Source organism: Euphorbia lathyris, chromosome 4 (assembly GCF_963576675.1).
Source record: "Euphorbia lathyris chromosome 4, ddEupLath1.1, whole genome shotgun sequence".
NCBI classification, from domain to species: Eukaryota; Viridiplantae; Streptophyta; class Magnoliopsida; order Malpighiales; family Euphorbiaceae; genus Euphorbia; species Euphorbia lathyris.
Window position 1 is genome coordinate 60,169,969 of NC_088913.1, and position 7,770 is coordinate 60,177,738.

Sequence of the window (7,770 nt, forward strand, 5' to 3'; positions counted from 1 at the left end):
CACGCTATTGCAGAGAAGCGTAGGAAGTTTTTAGAGGCTGAAGCACGTAGGAAAGATCAAGTGGCGAATCCTCAAACGGATACTGGAAAACGCCCTGCGGGAACAGTGATCGAGCCGCCACTAAAAAGGAGGAAGCCTATATCCACTGGAGGCCCTAAGCTTATGGCGGATGCCATGAGGTCCGCCAGGCCTGTTGGGGAGATAGAACAGGTAAGTTGCCTTTTATTTTTACGTGTTCATCTAGTTTTAAGTTTTGACCCTTCAATATTTGTGCAGATGGTGAAGCCTGATATGGGCGGATACTGGTCCGCCAAGTATGGTGCTCAAGGATCTTTTGAGAATGAGTCCATCATAAACGACTTGGATGAAGCCCTGGGTCAGGTGGGCGAAGTGCAAAGGAATCAGAACCAAATTCCTGGTTCCATTCATGCGCAAAAGGGGAAAACAGAGCTCCTTATGGTGAGTCCCCTAGAAAGGATTTCTTTTTGTGAAAAAGTTGTCCCTTTGCTCTTTTCTCTTAACGAGATTGTTTGTTTTTGACAGATGTATACTCGCATACGTGCTATAGAGGCCGAGCTCCTTCAAAGTGTGGCAGATAAAATAAAAACCTTGCGAGGAAAAAGGTGAAAAGAGCGCCTAAATAAAAACCTTGCGAGGAAAAAGGTGAAAAGAGCGCCTAAATAAAAGCCATGCGAGGAAAAAGGTAAAAAGAGCGCCTAAATGAAAACCCCACAATGGGTGAGAAAGATCCAGAGGTTGAACGGGCGGATCATCATACTAGAAAGATTGTCAACAAGCATATCAAGGTATAAAACAATTCCTAGCAGAACCACCCTTGATGAGCAGACCAATCTGAAGGGGAGACCTGTATTTGTATCAATCTGTCATGGATAAAGATATGTGCACCGTGATTATTTAAGAAGAAGAAGGTCAGCAGTTCTCCATCTATTATGTTAGCAAAATGTTGAAGGATGCGGAGACAAGATATCAGAAGTTAGATAAAATGGCTCCCACGGTTGTGACAACATCCATCCGCGTTAAACCATATCTCCAAGCATAACCTCAACATGATCGAGATCAAGATCAAGAACCGGCTTCACCATCATGATTCAACATTGAACACGCGAATGATGAGATTGAAAGGCGAGTGCATGCCGCTCTATATAGATAAGAGAACAATGCAGAAAGGTACGCCATCAAGTTAACATGAATTCACCATTCACGGCACGGATCCTGGGGTACGAAGCGGACAGAATGTTTAAAGCTTCCAACTTGCCACAATATAAAAGAAAAGATTCAATATAAGCGGGACATTACATATCCCGAACCCAAAGGAGGGGAGCATGTAACCGTTGGAAGAAACGCCAAAGCGTACTACAGGTTGGCCACCACATTGGTTGGCCACCACACTAAAGCTTGCTGGGAGCTGGCAAACTAGATAGCTTTGTCCAGAATAACAAATAACAAGATGACAAGCAGAAGACAGATCCCAAAAATAAATTCAAAAGTGTCATTAATGTCATAGCAGATGGACCAGTGTATCAGCCACCCGTGGAAAAAGCAAAAATATCCGCTCTGGATAAAACATCCCTCCATTGCTCCTTTTGCAGAAACATGTCCAGTAATCTCTCCACATGCAGATGCATTGGTAGTAACAATGGTGATTCAAGGATGGGAGATAAAATAAAGCGAGTAAAGACACGGGCAGTTCTCGCAATGTCATCACCAAAGGTGCATTCGCCAAACTAAAGGTTGATCCGATCCAAAAAGAAACAACCATTGTTGACATCATTGGAGTGACAGGTCACACTATCCAGACCAAGGGCCAGAGGTTGCAGCCCTAATTTCCATCCGTCGTCTGACAATGTACATTCCCACCTGCAAAGGAGGAGTAATGATTAGCGGGAACCAAAAGGTGGCTAAAGAGACTTATACTCGGCGTCACTATCAATCCGCCCACAATCCAAAGAGGACGAAGGTGAGAAATATTAACTTGTCACTACAGCTTTGGGCGACACAGAAACGCTCCTTATTGCTGATGGAAAGCGGGTGCGGATCGCCAAAGGATTAAAACTTGAGATCAAAGAGGATGTTAAAAAAGTTCTCATTAAGTCTGAAAGCGTATTTACATAGGAGAATGAGATCCCCACAGGAGTAAGCCCAGATGTGATTACTCATAAGTTAAACATCATTGAGGATGCGGTTCTAGTTGCTCAGAAAAGACGGAACCATGGGCCTAAAAATCAGTATTTTTACATATTCTTATATGTGCATTAAACTGTTATAGTATCCTATATTTTATAATTTATTCTTTCTCGCCATACTTCTTATATTCATTTGCCTAGCTTTTATTGCTGATATACGCCCAGTGGCTGGCGAATCATAAGTTCCACAGGTGGATCAATTACCTCAAAGATAGGACAATTGATCCCATCACGGGCGGATCCCCTTTCCATAAAGATAAGAAGCACAGACCCTCAGGAGCTTTCAAATGAGCTCAACTCTCTCCTCAAAGACAAGAAAAGGATTGACCACCATAAAAAGCGGGTTAAAATCGTCTCAAACATGAGATCATTACACCCTCAACTTTCTCCTCAAAGATAGGAGAACACTCTCATGGGCGGATCCATCTTTAGATGATCACCATTCGAGAAAGAGTTAAAACATTCCTTGGACGCAAGGACTTTACACTCTCTCACTCCCTTCCCAAAGAAGGGTTCACAAGTCCTACGGGCGGATCGCTTCACCTCAAAGATAGGTAGCAAGTTGATCCCCTAGGCAGCTTTACTTCCTCTAGAAGGAATAGAACAGCTTCTAAACCTTCACAAAGGTTCACACATTGGGGTACGGCTGGCCACCTACCCTAAACAATCGGAGAAATCCTAAACCAGATTCTAGAAAATTACTTGCTAAAAGATATAATGCATTAGTAAAAATAGTTCTGGAAAGCAAATGGTTCATCCAAATAATGAAGCCTCGTCTTCATCTCCAAATAATGAAGCCTCGTCTTCATCTCCAAATAATGAAGCCTCGTCTTCATCTCCAAATAATGAAGCCTCGTCTTCATCTCCAAGTAATGAAGCCTCGTCTTCATCTCCAAGTAATGAAGCCTCGTCTTCATCCAATCAATGAAGCCTCGTCTTCATCCAATCAATGAAGCCTCGTCTTCATCCAATCAATGAAGCCTCGTCTTCATCCAATCAATGAAGCCTCGTCTTTATCCAATCAATGAAGTCTCGTTTTCATCAAAGTAATGAATCCTCATATTCATCATAGAAATAACAAAGTCTCGCCTCCACAAAATGCACAAAAGTCCCTAAATGGCTGATCATTCTTACTGATCCCTAAGGGCGGGTCATTCTCCTCAATATGGCAGAACTGAAGAAAATAAGTCCCTAAAGGCGAATCATAATCCTATGGGGTAGGAACAAATGGTCCCATAAAGGGCAGGTTATTCCTTTCTAAAGGAAATATAACTCTCACGAAGCCCCTAGAGGCTAACAATGGATACGGTTGGCCACCTATCCACGAAGAAGCAAAATCCCCTAAAAGCGTATCATATCCATATATGATCCCACATAGGGCGGATCTTGTTCATAAGATCCCGCATAAGGAAGCACCAAAAGGTGCATCATTTCCATATATGATCCCCCATCTAGGGCGGGTCCACTTTCCTCCAAGATAGAAAAATAAAACACCATTTAGACAGCCCTAAAGAGCTTTTTATACCTTTAGGGGGGGGGGGGGGCTTCTGATAACAACCCAAATTATTCTTGAATAAGGAATAAGGGAAAATAAATAGAAATAATGGCAAACCATTATTCCTTCTAAAAGAGATATTTATACATGATTAATGTGGAATTAATGATAATTAATGCAGGGGAGAATATGCAAATAATGAGGAAAAGGAAGGAGTCTCTAGCATTATGCCACGCCACGTGGACCATGGCGAGATACGCCATAACGAGATACGCCCGATGAGAGCGAGTAGCGGAGACCCGCCATAGCTCTCAAGGAGAGCGTACATACGCCTTGACGGATCAAAGAATACGAAAAGGGATATTCATCTTACTGACAGAATATTATCCCAAGGACCAAAAGGGATATTCACCTTGAGAACGCCGCAAGAAGAACCGGATGGCGGATCTCCACGGTTCAGCTCAGTGAGATCCGCTGGCGAACCTATGAGGCGAATCTCCTCTTTCACCTGATTCATCACAGTAACGGCTAACCGTCGACTCGGCCATAAAGACCATTAATGAGCTATCAATTAGCTAACCGCCAGGTTAAAGGTAACCAGTAACCGCCATTAATGGAGCATTAATGGAGACCTTCTAGTTGCTGAAGGTTATGACTTCCTAGCTATATATAGCCTACATCCCTAGGCTATCAAGGTACACTTTTACTTACCCTTTGTCAATTCAGTTTGCTCTCTTGTTCTTCCTTACTGACTTTGGCATTGGAGCTTCCCCCCGTCGAACCCAACGACGCCCCCACAGGGACGGAAGACAATCGGAAATTCTCCACTAGTTATCAGCAACCATTGAAAAACTGGAAAAAGATGTAGCGGATGCCAATGCGCACATTGCTTCTGTTAATGCGAACCTTGCCTCTGCCATAGCCGCCTTAGTCCTCAGAGATGCGGAGATTGAGAAGCTGAAGGAAAAGATTACGACAGACGCCAAGAATCATGAGGACGCCCTAGGAGAAGCTGAATATATGGCGGGTGAGCAAGCCTTCTATTATGGCGAACTGCTCATGGCGTACTTTTCCCTAGCGCATCCCAAGATTGATTTCACAGATCCGCAGTTCGCCGTCCCCGAACCAGAAGACGTAGCCAAATATGATAAGATGGCAGACGCCAAGGAATACATCCGCGAATATGTTCGGAGATGGATGAAGGGACCCATGGAAGAAAGCAAACCCTCCACTACTGTCCCTCTAGTGGAGCTTGAGGAAGTGCCCCCCAAGGCGGGTGAAGAACCGATCACTGATAACGCTCTTCCTCTTGGTCCCATATCTTCCGTGGAAAATGAGGTACCTTTGGTTGGCGTATCTGAGGCTGTGGAGAAGGAGGCTTTCCAGGCAAGCACCGTAAGCGAGGACAGTGCAAAGGAGGATGCTCCCATTGTTAATTAGTTGCTTACTTGTGATTTGTAAAAAATTGTTAAGTACAGTTTGTTTTAATCCTTTATGGCAGCTATTTATTTTACTATTACGTTTGCGTAAGTAAAATGTATAGGCATTTAGGATTTATTTTGGAGTAGGTGGCCAGCCATACTCCATTGCATGGACCTTTGTGAAGGTTAGAAGCTGTTCTATTCCATTGAAGGAAGTAAAGCTGCCTAGGGGATCAATTTGCTACCTGTCTTTGAGGTGCTCAACAAGTTTTTGGCGCCGTTGCCGGGGATACGCCAAAATTTTTGACAAAATTTTTATTTTTCGTATTTTATTTTCGAATCTAGGTTTACACATTCTTTTTACAACTTTTATATTTTATTTATTTCAATTTATTTAACATATTTATTTTCAATTTTGTTTTGAAGGTAGTTTGGTTCGTGCAACAATTTCAAGTTCATGCGCAGTTCGCGAAGTTCGGGCACGCCACTAGGCCCTCTTGATCCAGAAATTGAAAGAACACTTAGAAAAAACAAAGGCAAAACCCCCCTGTAAAAACCAAATTAGTCCAGCCAGAAAATATGGCAACACTTATGGAGTACGCTAGGCCAGGAATGGCCGGTGTAACTAATAGTGTAGTTAGACCCCGTATAAACGCAAACCAATTTGAAATTAAGCCTGCTTTGCTTAATATGTTGCAAAATAACGTAACGTTTTATGGGCTACCTCACGAAAATCCTAATACCCATTTGACAAATTTCTTAGAAATTTGTGACACTTTTAAAATTAGCGATGTGCCAGCCGAAGCAATCAAACTTCGCCTTTTTCCTTTTACTCTTAAGGATCGAGCCAAAGAATGGTTAACTTCTATGCCGGCCGCAACATTTGAAACTTGGGACCAACTTGCCCAAGCATTTTTATTGAAATATTTTCCTTTAGCAAAAACCGCAAGAATCATAAAAGAGTTGACATCTTTTTCTCAAAGTGACAATGAAACTCTTTATGAGGCTTGGGAACGTTTTAAAAAACTTCAACGTTTATGCCCACACCACTCATTGCCAGATGCTCTTTTAATGCAAACATTCTATAGTGGATTAAATCCTACGACTAAAGGGTCATTAGATGCTATGTCTGGAGGGTTATTTATGAAGAAGACATCCACCCAAGCAAGAGAACTTTTAGAGGAAATGGCAATCAACAGCAGTATGTGGCCCGCAGAGCGTGGACATATACCAATGGCGAAACCGTCACCCTCAGGTACATCATCGGTTAAAGGTATAATGAATCTTGATCCAGTTGCGATGTTACAAGCCCAAGTTTCTGCCTTATCGCACAAATTTGATAGGTTTATGGCACCGTGCGATCCTAATGGTACTCTGATCCACACAGATATTGATTACGAAGGTATGGATGTAATAGAACATGTAAATTTTGTCCAAACTAATAATCCTTATTCTAATACTTATAATCCTGGATGGAGAGATCATCCTAACATTAACTGGAAAGATAATAATAATAATAATGCAAGTGCTAATCAATATCGTAATAATAACTTTCAAAATCAATCGAGAGATACGATTAGCACTTTATCTTCAAAAATCGACAAATTTATAGATGCTATGAATGGAAAAATAAGTAATCAAGATCAGCTTATTCAAAACCAATCATCTAGCATCCATAATTTGGAGGTTCAAATTGGACAACTTGCTAAATCAATTCCATCCCGCAAAGAGGGAAGTCTTTCCAGCCAAACGGAAGGAAATCCGAAAGAGCATGTAAAGGCTATCACTCTTCGTTCAGGGAAAAACTACTCAGATCCGGAAATACCCGGAGATTCAACTTTACCTGGAACTGATTTACAAAATTCCAAAGAACATACATTAAAACAAAAAGATGCACAAATTGATTTTGGTACGAAACCTTTTGTACCAAAACCACCTTTTCCACACAAGGTCCGAAATAAGGACCATGATAAACAACTTTTATCGTTTTTAGATAAACTTAAAAATTTGCATATAAATTTAACATTTATGGATGCAATTACGCAAATTCCTAATTATGGAAAGTTTTTGAAAGACTTAATTTCAAAAAAAATTAGTTGGGAAGGAATTTCATCCATTTCACTTACTGAAGATTGTAGTTCGATAGTATCAAGCAAATTACCTACTAAACTCAAAGATCCCGGATGCTTTACCATTCCGTGTAAATTGGGAGATATTGAATTCCCAAGTTGTCTTTGTGATTTAGGAGCTAGTATAAACTTGATGCCATTGTCTCTTTTTGATAAATTAGGTTTAGAAGAAGACATCAAACGTACTAATATGGTTTTGCAATTAGCGGATCAATCCACTAAAAGACCATATGGTATAATTGAGGACGTTTTAGTAAAAGTTGACAAATTTATTTTTCCTACTGATTTTGTTATCTTAGATTTTGCTTATGATGCTAATTGTCCGCTAATCTTTGGTAGACCGTTCATGAACACGGGATGTGCTCTAGTCGATGTGTCAGAAGGAAAAGTAGTTTTAAGGATAGGAGACGATAAGATCGAATTTGACATAAATCGAGCAATGAAATATCCTATGGAGGATTTCGCTTGTATGAAACTTGATCTAGTTGAAGAATGTATTAACGACATTATTCAAAGAGAAG

The 7,770-nt window shown here is 41.1% G+C and overlaps 1 non-coding gene across 1 annotated transcript; it reads right to left on the reverse strand.

Moving 5' to 3' along the window:
• Positions 1-6,068: 6,068 nt before the first annotated feature.
• Positions 6,069-6,175, reverse strand: LOC136228294 (small nucleolar RNA R71). Its single transcript, XR_010688622.1, has one exon. It is a non-coding gene; the product is annotated as a small nucleolar RNA R71 (small nucleolar RNA).
• Positions 6,176-7,770: the final 1,595 nt, after the last annotated feature.